The 14,522-nt window shown below is 40.7% G+C and overlaps 1 protein-coding gene and 1 pseudogene across 47 annotated transcripts in view; one reads left to right on the top strand and one right to left on the bottom strand.

Annotated features, from left to right (window-relative positions):
- LOC132761763 (actin-related protein 2/3 complex subunit 1A pseudogene) overlaps positions 1-9,657 on the top strand; it is a 101,160-nt pseudogene extending 91,503 nt beyond the window's left edge.
- The window catches only part of NRXN3 (neurexin 3), a 1,474,105-nt gene that overhangs the window by 718,311 nt on the left and 741,272 nt on the right, over positions 1-14,522 (bottom strand). The window lies entirely within an intron of this gene.

Here is a 14,522-nt window from a genome sequence, read left to right as displayed (position 1 = left end):
TTGGCAAGGGGTTGGACTGGATGGGCCACAAGGTCTCTTCCAGCTCAATTATTCTATGATTCTATGAAATGACGAGCAATATAGATTTCAGCACCTTAGCAGTCTCCCCTCCAAGTTTTAACCAGGCCTGATCCTGTCTAGTTTACAGATGAGATTGGATGTCTTCAAGGTATTTAGAACACTTTCACACACATATATATACACACACATACATAGACACACAGTCTTCTAAACTAATTTAAACCAGTTTAAGTCTATAAAGTCCAGATGGTTGAAAGTCTTGCTAACACTCCAGGATATATATTGCCAATATACAGTCCTCCAGTCTTTCCTCTCTTCCTGTTACCATTCACCTCCCCCTCCCCCTCCCCCCCCCCCCCCCCCACACACACACTTTTATTATCGGATAATAACCTAAATATTCTAGTCATTCAAGCTTGGCGTGGTTCTGCCAAACCAAAGGCACTGTTACAGCATAGCTGCTATGATTTTCTTATTTAATGAATTTTATTGTAGAAAGGGGGGAAAAGGAGAGAAGCAACATTTAGAAAAAGAGTAATGCTAAGTATAAAATTTGAGTCCCACGTAAAATTTCATTAGTGAGACAAGGCGACTGTTCAATAAAGAGTACCTCTGGAAGCACCCACCAAAATAATGGGTGTCTTTATCTTCTATGAAGTTGTCTCTCTCTCTCCTAAGATGGATTCTAGCAAAAGGCCCTGTACTGATAGCCCTTGAAACCAATCATTTATACTACCTGCAAAGTAAGCACATGCCTAGTGAATGGTCACATTTCTATTGATGACTGCATATATAATTTCTCACACAGAGGACTTTTTAATTTTTCTGCATTAGAAGATGAAAGAAAGTGGCTCCTGAATCAATACAGATTTTTAGAATTGATAAATTCCCCTATTATATAGGTAGTAGGATATTCATAAGTGGCCTTTATTACTCTGATTACTAGGGCATTTATGATGCAATTGGTCACTGACATAATATTTTCCTGGGGAAGGTAAAAGATGAGAACCTTTAATGCAAGCAGCCAAGTAATACTTGTAATGGTGGTCATTATCCTGGAATTGGGAATATCTTCTAGTGACATCTTTTTAAAAAAAATAACAGAAGGAAAACACAAATCTGAGAAATGTTAGCTGTACAGTTTGAAGATGCTGGTGGATCGAATCTTCTGGAAAAGAAAAGAAAATAATAGCCCACTCTCTTTTAATACTATAATGCTGGACACCTTCTTCATTCCTTTAGGGATGTTAAAGAAAATATGAAAATGGATGTAAAGGGGTTGATATAAAGCTCAATGATAGAGTATGCATTTTGCATACTGTCCTTATTATCTCCTATTGAAACGGCCCATGGCTGAATCCATCTCTCTTTCAGAATAAGATTTTGAAATGAAATTTTATGAAAACAAGGCATCATGTGACTGCTGTATGGAGCAGCAATCCTATATCTAATAGGTTAAGTGTGGGTAGCCTTCAGCCCTCCTAATATTTTGGTTTATAGATTCCAGAACACAGTTCCATACCATTGGCCTTGTTGGGTGTGGCTGATGGGAGTTGTAGGCAAACATCTGAATCAAGTTACCTCTCATAATAAGTTTTAATCTTCTTGATAAGGTTATTATATTATTAAATTACATGCATAAACATCCACAGTGATGTGGGCAGTGTCCTCAAATGTCTGACCAGAGGGCGGTTGGGCAATTTCACCTGCATCTGTGGCAGTCATCTTCAGAGGTTGTGGGGTCACAACCTCTGAGGATGCCTGCCACATATGCAGATGAAACATCAGGAGAGAACATGGTCATACAGCCCGAAAAACCTACAACCCGACACTTAATAATAATAATTCTTTATTTATATCCTGCTTTTCTACTTGAATAGGATCCAAAGCAGCTCACAACATTTTAAAGACAGTACAAACAACAACAAACACATATAAAAATAAAAGTTATATGTGGTTAAACCAATCTTCACTTTAATATTGTCTATAGTAAATGACATTGAAGCATGGAAACTTTGCAGTCAGAACATTAATACTACCAATAAACTAGCAGAGAGATGGCCAGCAAGTGCAATTAGTAATTCATATACATTAGGGATATAAAGAATAACAATTATTTACATCCCTAATGAGTGAAAGGGGTTTTTTTCCCCACACAATGGGAATCTCTGCCAAGAAAATAATTGATGCAAAGTTGATGTATTTGTGTTCAGTATTTTGGTACATCTTGCCCTCTCTCTCCCTCTCCCCCCCTCAAAACTCTGCTAAAACAAATTATGTTATTGTTCAGAAACATCACAAATCGGCAAAACCCAAACCCATATAATAATATGCAAAAAAAGCTTCTCCAGTTCTTGTCTGGTGTGGTAAAAACATTTTCAATTCTTTAATCTCATGAGTGTGAAGCAAACAAATCCATTATTCTTGTATGAACCAATGATAATAACAGAGCAACTATAGTTGTATATTGTGTGAGGACCTGCTATTTAGCCCTGAACTCTCCCTGCACTGTTTAGCATATCCTCCCCAAAAGAGACCCATTTGAAATCTAGCATTTGAGTTCCCGTCAGAGTTCCTGCTAGGTTGCCATTGAAGATGAGCTCCTAGAAACCGTCTGTGTGACATAAATCTGACTGACAGATTTCTTCCCTGAAAGAGCCCTTTTAGCAGTTTTAGCACTTCAGAAAGCCCACATTATAAATTTAACAAGAAAAGCATTAATTTTGTATCAAATGCCAAGACAGTGCCATACTAATTCTTTTTTATATCATTAACAAGGGTGTCTAAAAATTCAATTTTCATTCTTCTCCTTTTTTGAAGAAGGGGATTCAGAGTAGGGTTCAGAAACAGAGGGGCTAAATTAGAAGACCTTAAGTTTTATACATAGTATGCCCCTTAGAAGCACAGAATAGAATAATAGAGTTGGAAAAGACCACGTGGGACATATAGTCTATCCCCCCCCCCCCCCGTCATGCATCTGTGGGACCAGTACCTGTGGTTTTACTTATCCACATTAAACACAATATGCCCTTGCTATGCATTTTCTAAGTCCTCCAATGGCATTCCCAGGCCAAAAGTTTTTAATTCCAATAGCTTCACTATTATCCATGTGAAGCCCAGCAATGTATCTTCTGGGGATATGGAGGTCATTCTGTACTTATAAATGGCAGAATTTCATTGTCCATTGAAAGACAACAGAAGTGGCTATTTGAATTAAACTATAGTATAGCCCAGTGCTATAGATGGTAAGTAGGATTAAACAGGCATTTGGTTTGACCTAGCAAGGCAACTCCTATGTTCTTAATTTGTAATGTTGAAGTCCATGACCTACTAACAAACAGCAAACTTTGCCCAAGGCAGCCTTGTAGCCTCTGGATTCATATCACTTTCAATTGCCTCTTCTTTGGAAACAGAGAAAGTGTGCCCTAATTTCTGGCAAGGATTTAGTTTCTTCCTGCTTGCACTATTCTGTCATCTTGTTGCTTATTTGCAGTGCAGAGTCAAAAAAAATAAGGAGAGGGGATTGTTGCTTCTCTCCTTTGCCTCTTTTTTTGTTGGGGGGAGGGGACTGAAAACTGAAAACATGAAGTGGGGAGGAATAAAAAAACCCACTTTGAGTCCCCCTAGGGGTGAGAAAAGTGGTATAGAAATACTGTAAATAAATAAATAAAAGTCGGTGGCATAACATGCAATAGTTATATTAAATACATTATGTTTTGTTTCAGATCTTGAATATTACAGAAATATATAACTAATGTGCTGGAATTCATGTACCATTTATAGGTCTATTATTATTACTACTATTATTATTACTTAAAACATAAGATTAGTACACAGCAAACAAGATCACTCTGCTGACTGTTGTATTGGATCAAACGCCGGACACCTCCCAAGTGTCTAGGACTGTGTGATGTATCGGCAAATAATGCGTGCAGATCCCAGTAGGGTGGCCTTTTGCAGCTGACAGATGGTAATTTTGCCAGTGCCGATTGTGTGTAAGTGCAGGCCAAGGTCTTTAGGCACTGCACCCAGTGTGCCAATCACAAGAAGCAGCAGTCATGATCATAATCACGTCTTGTTCACAAGCGTCCAGAAGCAAGTGGATGGCTTCTTCAGGAGACACAATACTGAACCCAATGGTAATTCAGCAAGACAATTCTCTTATTTGTATTTTCTTATATTTCTAAGTAGTGGAACAAAAAAGGATGCAGCTATGAAGTTTCTATCTTCTCTCCTTTCCCACGCCCATTCCTGCTTTAAGCCCTGGCTACAAGTGAAACACAGGAAGTGATTCCAATGTAAGAGAAACAATAGGTTGTGCCTGGTTTCATTGGCCTCCATTCAAACCTGCAATAGCCAGCTGTCGATACAAGGGGGCCTTGGTGCTTCCACTGCAGTTCGAATTAAACTTGGCAGAAGTGAACCTCTCAGCAGAAATATACAACCGCAAGCTGCCACATTAACATAAAGCAGGGCAGCCAGAAATTATTGCTGCTTCTAATCTCCAAACACTCAGGAGCTGAGCTTCATTCAGTGGAATGACCTGTCCACTGTGATGCATTGGCTTTAATGCTCTCCTTCTTTCCCTCATGCACACACAACATCTCTTTTGGAGTGGAGAGATTTACGCCTCCTGAAATAGAATGGTGCAGTATTTTAACTGCCCCAGTGCTGTTGCCTCCCCCTTTCTTCCTTCCTTTCCTTAATAAACTCATAAGCTCACAAACTTCCACAGAGCATTTGAATTCAAACACATCCAAAAGGTTGGTAAAGACAGTCCTCATTCCCTTATGTCTTGTTACCAGTTCTTCTCCATAAGACCACCTTCTCCATAAGACCGCCTTCTCCATAAGACCACCAGACCTAGTCATATCGCCAGCACTTGTGTCTTCTCCAGGGAGCCCTTAACTATTGCCTGGTGTGTTATGGAAAAAAAAATTATAGGAACCAGGGTGAAATAAAAGAAGATTAGTTTTCAGCAAAGACATCGTTTACAATGAACTGGTAAAAATTTGGTTGGTCCTGACCTCTTCCACTTCAATATACATGGCCAAGATTAATTCCCTCCATAGGGGGAAAAAAAAAAGGATGTCGGTGGGAGGGAGTAACTCAAGCTGCATTTTCTTACTTTGTGCTTCTAATCTGGGAAAATGTTATTTTGCAAGTGCAAAATAAGAACTCCCTTAAATAGATGGGCTTGGTATGAAAAGGTACTTCTATCTCATAACGATGGATGAACCAACCAGTTTCGGTTTCTCTTTGAATTCTTAAGTTTGTTCGATTCTACTTCTATATTGGTTTGTGACTGGGTTGGCAGGGGGAGGAAGAAAAATGTCCAAGCACTTTTCTAGTGCAGTGCAACTCCCTGTATTCACAAAATGTTCCTGAACTTATTGTGGAAATGCTGGATCATAGAAAACCCTATTGAAATGAATTGCTTCTGCTTGAAGTTTATGTAGAGTTGTCCTGGAGGTCCTATAAAATTCCCACAGAAGATCTTCTTTCATACATTTATAGGTTTCTGAGGCAACTCTGTGGTGGACATATACCATAGAAATACCTGGGGGACATAGAAATTCCTAGAAAGACATATCTTGTCTGATGCAGATAGTTGAAATGATTGGTATTGTTCCCATGTGCACACAGTCCATACACTTGATTACCTTGGAACAGACAGACTTCACATTTGGATGTGGAACCTCATGACAGGCACATCATAAGTTCCTGGTAGATGATATGATGAATTTAGGAAGGACCTGTCCACTGTGATGCATTGGAAATGAGATATTACCATCCATGAAACAATATACCCAAACTAGATAAATATGGAGCTTTGAGGGAGGGGGGAAACAGTTTTTCATCAAAATTGAGCAACGTTTTCTTCATAATTTGAAGAAAAGTATCTTGACATTTAAAAACCTGAATGTGGAAGAAAGGAAAACTAACAGATTTTCCCTTCCCTACTCAAAATGCATGTTATTAATTACAAAGAAGAGTGTCAGAGTATGGATGCCTTATTCAAAATAATTATGAGAATTATGAGCATGTGAGATTCAGGTTGGGAACCTGATATTTCTAAATTTCATCAACATCATGATTCAGGAGGACTAGTAATGAAAAGATATTGAGCTTAGGTCATCTTGTGGTTCCATGTCTTTATGAGATTAGGCTCTTGTCCTCACCTATTAATGCAGGAATGATGACTGGCTCTCAAGAGAGGCTCATCTTTTTAATTAGTCCTGGAAGTGCTGCATGTGGACATAGTAAGAACTTTAACTCCTCCAGTTGTGCAAATCATGAGAGACAGGTAGAAGCCTTGTTTGTTTTTTTAAGAACTCCCCCTTCCCTAAATTCATACTTCCTCCTAAATGCAAGACAAAGCACTTGAGAGAAAAGGCAAACTATTTGTCTATTCAATAAATAGATCTGAATGCTTAGCTCATAAAAGTTTGATCTTAAATCCACATGTCAGCCATATTTGTGGGACTAAATTAAGAATGTCAGCTCATTTTCCCCCAGTGGCTCCACATTTTATGAGCTCATGGCAGGCAGATATAGCATGCTTCTCTTTGTATTGGTAATAACTATACCTACTGACCTTGGCTAGTGCAGATGCTTAAGAATTTGAGTTCATAATTTCCAATAATTTCCCAAAATATGTAACTTTCTTGTTACTACCTGGAAAGAATATGAGATGTCCTCTTTTATAAGTAGGATAGAGCAAAACTGACAGATCCAGCTTTCCCTATAAATCATAGCCGGTGTTTTATTCATGAATTATGATGGCTTAAGTCCAACTCAAACCATTTTGCAGTCGGTGTACAAGTTGGAAGGAACCAAATGTTCCTTCCATTTTTTTCCTTTTAAGCAGTCACCTTCATCCAACATGGGAATTCCTATATTTAAAGTGAGCAGAGAGATCAGCAGGGATGCATCCAACTCTTTTCCAGTAGTTGGATATGCAGTGTGTCCCAGTGCATCTTTATGAACAGAGAAATGGCATAAAAAGAAAGAACCACACTGCTTACGAGGTTAGGTTTGGGGTATTGCCTGAGGAAACAAATTACAGAGATATCTCTGTAACTAGGTCTGCTCATGCAAGACTTTAACCCAAGTTATCAGCTGACAAAGAAGGGACAACAAAAAGCAGACATTGGTACCTTTTCTACAGAAAATATGGAGAAAGGAATGAGCCTCTGGTGGGCATGTACAAAACCCGCAGTTTGTGAGACCTCTTAAGTTTAGAGGAGACAGAGGAAAGAAGTGGCAAATGTTATGTGGGCAATCAGCTGTCCCCAGAGGAATGTTCCTTTTTCCCCTTCCCCTCTCCACAATCTTTTAGTAATTATATATTTTGGCTTCATTGCCATAATGCCAGCTTTTGGCAATCTCTTTTCTTAAAGAATAAAAGGGGGGAAATCAATCAGAGTGAGCTTTGGCTCGACAGGTCTGCAGTAAAGCCCAGCCAAGTAGAAAATAGAGCAGCAGTCACACTACAGGATTGAAAAGATGGGGCGAGCAAACTCCATCATTGGGTGCAATTATCTCTCTGCAAACATACAGATATATAACAACAGCCATAACAGCAACAAAATCAGCACTGGAATCCCAGGGAGCATTTCTCCACAGACTGGGCAGCATCCTTGGGCCATCTGCTGCCTTCCTGACAAGACTGTTAATCGCTTTCTCTTCCATTAGATTTCCTGCGGCTTCCCTGGGGAGGGGTAAATAATGCACAGGATTGAGTAGAAGACACCAAGCTACAAAGATTAACCCCTTGACCCAGTGAGCCTGACCTGTAAAGCCACTTTAGGCAGGATCAGATTACTAACTGCTCAAACAGGCCTAGGACTTGTTCCCATAAAAGATTCAGTTTGCTGTCTCACAGTCACTACCAACAAAGAACAATATCTGCCTCTGGGATATTTTCCCATCAGAAATTATTTGGTGCTTTTGTCCATGCACCCACTTTGACAATCCTGGATCACACACAAATCATTGTGTTTCTCCAAGGGAATGTGAACTCTGTCCACTGTGGGCTATCATCCTGCCACTTGCACTCATGTAATGTGATCCATACATGTCACAAATATAATCTTATAAGGGTGCGTATTATACTAGTATATATGCAGGGGTGTAGACCCTGGTCATACAGATATTTGGCTACAATCACCAATTTGCTGCACTAACTGGGCTTAACCCTTTCCCCTAAACTGTATTCTAGGAGATATTTCTAAATTGTTGTGGAAATCCTATGCATACTAGCATAAAGGAAATCCTAGTAAGTATAGAGAAACTCAGAAAAGCAATGAAAGCGAGGGAAAGGGGTAACTAAAACAAAGAATACTGGAAAAGAAATGAAGGATATAACACAGTGGCTCCAGCCACTTTTGGTTTGGGATCCACTTACCTAGAAAGTACCAGTTTATAGAGTCCTTGGAAAATTATCCCAATGGCATGTAAGACAAATGTTTCCCTCCCCAGGAACTACAGCATTTCCACATTGCGACATGATGCTGCTGTTTTCCATCTGCTACAGGAAATACGCAGTCACGAAACCTTTGTGAGAGGGTAAGTGGGGAATCCAGCACTGGTCAACAGTCTTGTTGAAAAGATAAAATGAAGTTAATCTGCAAAAATAAAACTAACCAACCAGCCAATTGTGAATGCATTTGTATGTATATGAATGACAAATATTGCAAGCATTTTCCTAATGTTAGTTTATAATAATGGTGATCATTAATAATAAAGCATTGTATTCCTTGAGGTTGGAGTGAGGTTGGAGTTTGGAGGTTGCAGGTTGGAGAGAGATTGGCTGGAGGCTGGAAAGAGACTGGAAAGAAGCTGGAAAGAGGGTGTTTTCTGCCTACATTAAGGAAGTGGATGAGAAACCGGCTAGCACACCTTGGGGCTCCAAAATACCTTTTGGGCAGCTGATAGCTGAATTTGGCAGTGCAGGGAGTGGAGGCTGGGTCCACAGCGTCAGTTTTCCCGCCAGTGGCAACCACCTTGCCTGGGTTAGCCACGACAGCACTGTGTCAGTTGCAGATGCCTCCAAAAACATGATGGTCTCGCAGCTGAAAACGGAGTTCCTCCCTCTGCTGAGTGAGAACAGTGTGGTGGCTGCTGGCCATGATTGCTGCCCAATGCTCTTCAACTGTGATGACCGCAGTGCCCTCACCTTCATCTCTAAGCTGGACATCCCCAAGCAGAGCATCCAGCGCAATATTTCGGTCATGGAACGCTTCCGTAACAAGGACAAAAGAGCCACTATCAAGGATCGCAACACTGCTCTGGACACCCTGCACCAGAACAGCATCACCCAAGTGTCTATTTATGAGGTGGACAAATGAGATTGTCGCAGTTTTGCACCACTGGCATTGATGGAGCAATGACTATCTGGGACTTCAAGACCCTGGAGTCCTCCATCCAGAGCCTGCACATCATGTGAAGCCTGTCCTCTACCAGAAATCCCACACAGATTTGAACAGAGATGGTGAAGAGGGCCACTCCTTGAAGCACTGAGAACACAAGGGCTTGGTGGATTTTCTCTTTCCTTCCTGTCCCCCATAGTTTTTGTGAAATGTGCAAATCAGCTGTGATTGTGGTATATATTTGGGGTTATTTTTATTGTTATTATTACTACTACTATCCTGTGGGTTGTTTCATTACATTCCTTTGCCAAAGCTGCTCTTTAAAATACTAGTTTGTGGCAGGAAGTGTGAATCACTAACTTAAAAGGGGAATTTTATGTAAAACGTGTCTGCTAGAAAATAAAAGCAACAGTAAAAATTTATTTTTCTTTTTTAAAAAAATAAAACATTCTATTAATCAATATTAGCACATCACAAAGAAGGATTCTGGGAGGTGACCTTCATTACAAGATACAAACTAATTTCATCATGATATTGATAAACAATTGAAATGTATTTTATGTTTTTCTAAAATACAGTGGTATCTCCAAGGCATTTTATAGATCTGTCACTGTATGGATCATTAGCCTTTTCTAGATACCGTATTTCTTTGGTTCTAAGAACACTTTTTCCCTATATAAACATCTCTAAAAATGGGGTGCATCTTATGTATTTTGTTGACAGTACTGAAATTAGTGTTCATTTTACAATCAATAGTATCTTAGAATCAAAGAAATACAGTAAATGTATGCCATTTCTCTCTCTCTCTCTACACACACCCACATGCACACATACAGGGAGGATGATGAGGGAGGTGCTTTGAATGTGATTTTCCTGCTTCTTGGCAGGGGGCTGGACTGGATGGCCCACGAGGTCTCTTCCAACTCTATGATTCTATGAACTTGAATACTGGTAGATATTCCTTTGTGGTGATCATAAAAGAGTAGAATGAAATCCTTGCCTAGTTGTGATCTGAATCTCTTCTTTTCTCTGCAAAATGGAGTCTATTAGAAACATCTGAAATATTTGTTACAGAAGACGTTTCAGCAAACTGGACATCTGCAAGCCAGCAGCCTGTAAACAAAGGCTTGATTCAAAGGATAACCTTTTTCCCATAAATGGGCAAAACTGTCATTGCACACAACACACTTCCCCTTTGTTTCTCATCACTACATTGACATTTAAGTGTCAGATCCTGTATGTGCATACAAGGAGAAATGGGCAGAGAAAAGATATAGCCTATTTGTGAGCAACCAACAATTGTGAGTCTGAAGACAGAGTGTCACACAAATCCACCTGGCCTCTGTCAAGCTAGAAATGCACACATACACAGGTTGCCTCTGCAACAGAAATAAATAAGGACAGACAAATCTGTCTGCTTCATTTTTATTATGTTCCTTTTAAAAAAAGTTCAAGTTTAATCTATCTCATTTCTGAATTGGGGTGTGAATAATTTATATTGTACACTCACATATGCATATGCATTTCTACGCATGTTATCATACACACACAAATTCATATGGACTCTTCTGAAATATGCAAATAATTTTCCTGATCCTATGGCATTTGTATGCAATCTTTTTATATGGTCAATTGTATAGGCGTATTTTGATGAGACAACCACTTTATGAAACATAGGGAAATGTGAAAACTGAAGGAGAATTTTCTGTTTTCATTTAGGGAGAATTTGGTTACTTCTTATTAAAATATTCAAAATGCATAACTGGAAGTATCACTACAAACATCAACCCAGAAAAAAGTATCTTTTAAGCAATCTCCATTCCTCTCTTTCCATGCCTCTTTCAGATGTTTAGACTTAACATCACACTTGAAGTAACTTGATGAACTTCCAAGCTTTCCTCCTTGTTTCACAAATGTTAGTGTGAAAGACATGCTATCCTAAATGTATATGGCTATGGAAGTGCACTTTATACATTTACTTGAGATACTAGCTGTGCCCTGCCATGCATTGCCGTGACCTATAGTAAGAATTTTTGAAGTAGAAGTAGCTGTCTGAACTATTATGAAAGAGTGGTATCTTTCTATTCCCTGCCCCTTTTTTCTTTCCTTTCCACTTTCTCTCCTTTTTTCCTTCTCTACCTCTTTTTTTCACTTCTTCCTTCGCTCTTTGATTCCATCCTTCCTTCTCTCCTTCCTTCCTTCCTTCCTTCCTTCCTTCCTTCCTTCCTTCCCTCTTTCTCTCCTTCTTCCCTTCTCTCCTTCCTTCCCTTTATTCTTTCACTTATTTCCTTTCCTCCTTCTATACTTCTTTCCTGCCTTTCCTCTCCTTTTTCTTTCCTTTCTTTTTTCTCTTCTTCCTTCCTTCCCTTTTTCCTTCTCTTCTTCCTTTTTCCCTCCCCTTCTCTCTTTTGTTCCTCCCCCCTCCTTCATTCCTTCCCCCTTTTCCTCCTTGCCTTCCTATCTTCTTTCTTTCTTTCTTTCTTTCTTTCTTTCTTTCTTTCTTTCTTGTTAGGGAGGTCTTGGCTTTAGGGGTGCCTCCTGTTGTTTCTCCCTCCCTTTGCCTTCTGCCATCTAGGGTGAAAAAGCCAGCCTAGGCACCCGGGGTACTTTCTTTGTTCCCCTTCCCTTGTGGTCTGTGCCCGCTTCTCCCACCACTGGCACCACTGCCACTGTAATCTTGGACTCCCTTGGTAGCCGGCAGACAGCGCCCACTGAAGCCAGAGTGCATCGATAGTGGACACCCCAGGTAGGTGGTTGCCACTGATCACTCTGCCATCTGGTGATCAGTGGCCTTGGAGGCCAGAAGGAGGGAACAGAAGAGACAGAGTGGGAAATGCTAAGTGTTTTGGACTTAAATTCTCAGATTCTTTTCTCATTGTCCAAGGTACCAGAGGCTTCTGGGAGTTGAAGTCTACTGTTTTAGAATCACTGCAAGGAGTCAAGCCTCTCTCCTTCCTTCCCTCCCTCCTTCCTTCCCTCCCTCCTTCCTTCCCTCCCTCCTTCCCTGCCTGCCTTCACCTCCATCTTCCCTTCACCCCTAGCATTGAAAGTCTTGAGCCAGCCATGACTGCTGGGCATTGTCCATAGCCTCCCCTCTGAAGTTAAACGTGGAGTGAAACTGCATCCATTCTACAGTGTGTGTCCAAGGCGCAGCCTGACTCCATGGCTAGGCCTCACTCTGCGCCAGCAGGGATGGCCAGATCACTACAGATGGTTGGTGCATCGGTTTTCCTCCATGTGGGCGGGGGGGGGGGGGGGTACTTCTTTCTTCTACTGGATTTCAGTCATCTACTAGTAGAATTTCGACACTGCATCTTCTTCCATGTGACAGGCGTGAGAAGTTAAGAACTTTCATGAACCAGATAGTTAGCTGTAGCTCTTGTTCCTTGGACCTTTTAAATAACCAAGTTAATGTTTCACAGAAGAAAGGATAGAGAAGATGCCCTTGTCTTCTCTTGGATAGCCAAGCATGAGGCTAAAAATGAAATTGGTGAGGTGATACAATCTGAGTGAGAAATCTGTATGGTTTGTGTATCAGACCATTCAGAATTTCTGTCACTTACAGCACTATAGAGGTTTTAGGCTGGAGTCTTTTTCTCCCCTTTAAAATGTGGATTCTCCCCAATCACATCTTAATCTGTTGAAAGATAATAGTTATGGGAAAATAACATTGGAACTAGCCATTTGACAAAAATGGAACAGAACAAACCAAGAGACAAGGACGAAAATTAACCTGAAAGTGGAAAGTATAACTCTCACACTGGCAGATTTAAGGGGTCTGCAAATTGCTTCGGCTATGTTTAAACAATCACAGCACAATCACAGCACAAGGAGAAATGAAGACAGTGGAAAACATTTGTGAGTGACAGACAGGAATAGAGCACCTTGTCTGAATTGTGTGACTTCCTCTCCACTTGGGCTTTTGACGAAGACTCTAGGATACAGATAGCTCTGTGGAAATAGCTGCTCATATAGTGGCACTAACCAAGAAGTGCTGACAGCCAGTGTCTGTGTGGCCTGCAGGTTTCTAGTATTGCCCTCCTGTGGCCTTGCTCTTTCACACTCCAATACACTCCAAGTGAAGCAAAAAAAACCCTGCTAGCTAGAGATCAGCAGGACATGGTCTTCCAGCACAACAGGTAGACAGCTACATAAAAGGTAGCAACACATGTCTGAATGCAACTGGGAAGAGAGAAAAGGCTTCATACAAAGATGCTGCAAGTGAAGAGAGAAGACTGCATGGCAAATATCAAGCAGCTGAAATACTTTGGGACATCACCAACACACTGATCACAAATCAGTGACAACCGCTTTGCCCTCAGAATAGATTAGCCTGTTCTCTTGGGACACAATGACATGAAAGATTATGAGAGGCCTTGAGGCATGGCTTCTTTAAAAAATAATTCATGCTAAACACCATGCCTTAGCAGTGGGGAAGCTGCCACTTAGGGGAGCTCTTAAAGATATCTTACCACAACCAATCCTAAAGACCAAGGCCATTTTGAATTTAGATTGGCAGTTACAGGCACACAGCTAGAGGAAGTCCTAGGCTGTCCCTTAGATTTACTTTTTTTCTAGAAGTGCCAAGCTTTGTTCCCTTACCATTGTTGATCATGGGCTGCCATCCCACAACTTTTCCCAGATGTCCCTGTCTTCCTTGTGTGCTGTCTTCCTTGTGTGCTGCATCAATGAGGATGCAGGAGACTACTCATATCCTCAGGATTCCCTCTTAGGGCACTGCTGCAATGCTGCTGGGCTGGAGACCAACAGGGCCCCACCAGAAGTAGTCCTGCATCATATGATGGGCTCTGGCAGACTCTGTATTAGCAGCATGCCAGCTGATGAGATTGTAAATTAACTATCTCCATGCTACATTCCTAGTAGATTAACCACACATCTCTAGAACTGAGTGGAAGGATCCCAGTGCTGTTCTGCAATCTCATCAATCTAAATTCCCAAGTCTCACCATTAGGCCAAGCACTGAAGAAGTAAATATAGTGCTGTGGGACCTATAACAAAAGTAACCATCTCACTGGAGATATAGCTACCGGCAATTTCCAATTATTTCCAGATATTTCAGCATCCCTTCTCCCACGTCATTTCATTTTATCAGATAATAGGCAGCTT

This window comes from Anolis sagrei, chromosome 1 (assembly GCF_037176765.1).
Source record: "Anolis sagrei isolate rAnoSag1 chromosome 1, rAnoSag1.mat, whole genome shotgun sequence".
Taxonomy (NCBI): domain Eukaryota; kingdom Metazoa; phylum Chordata; class Lepidosauria; order Squamata; family Dactyloidae; genus Anolis; species Anolis sagrei.
The sequence above is the reverse complement of the archived record's forward strand: the minus strand, read 5'-3'. Positions and strand labels throughout refer to the sequence as shown.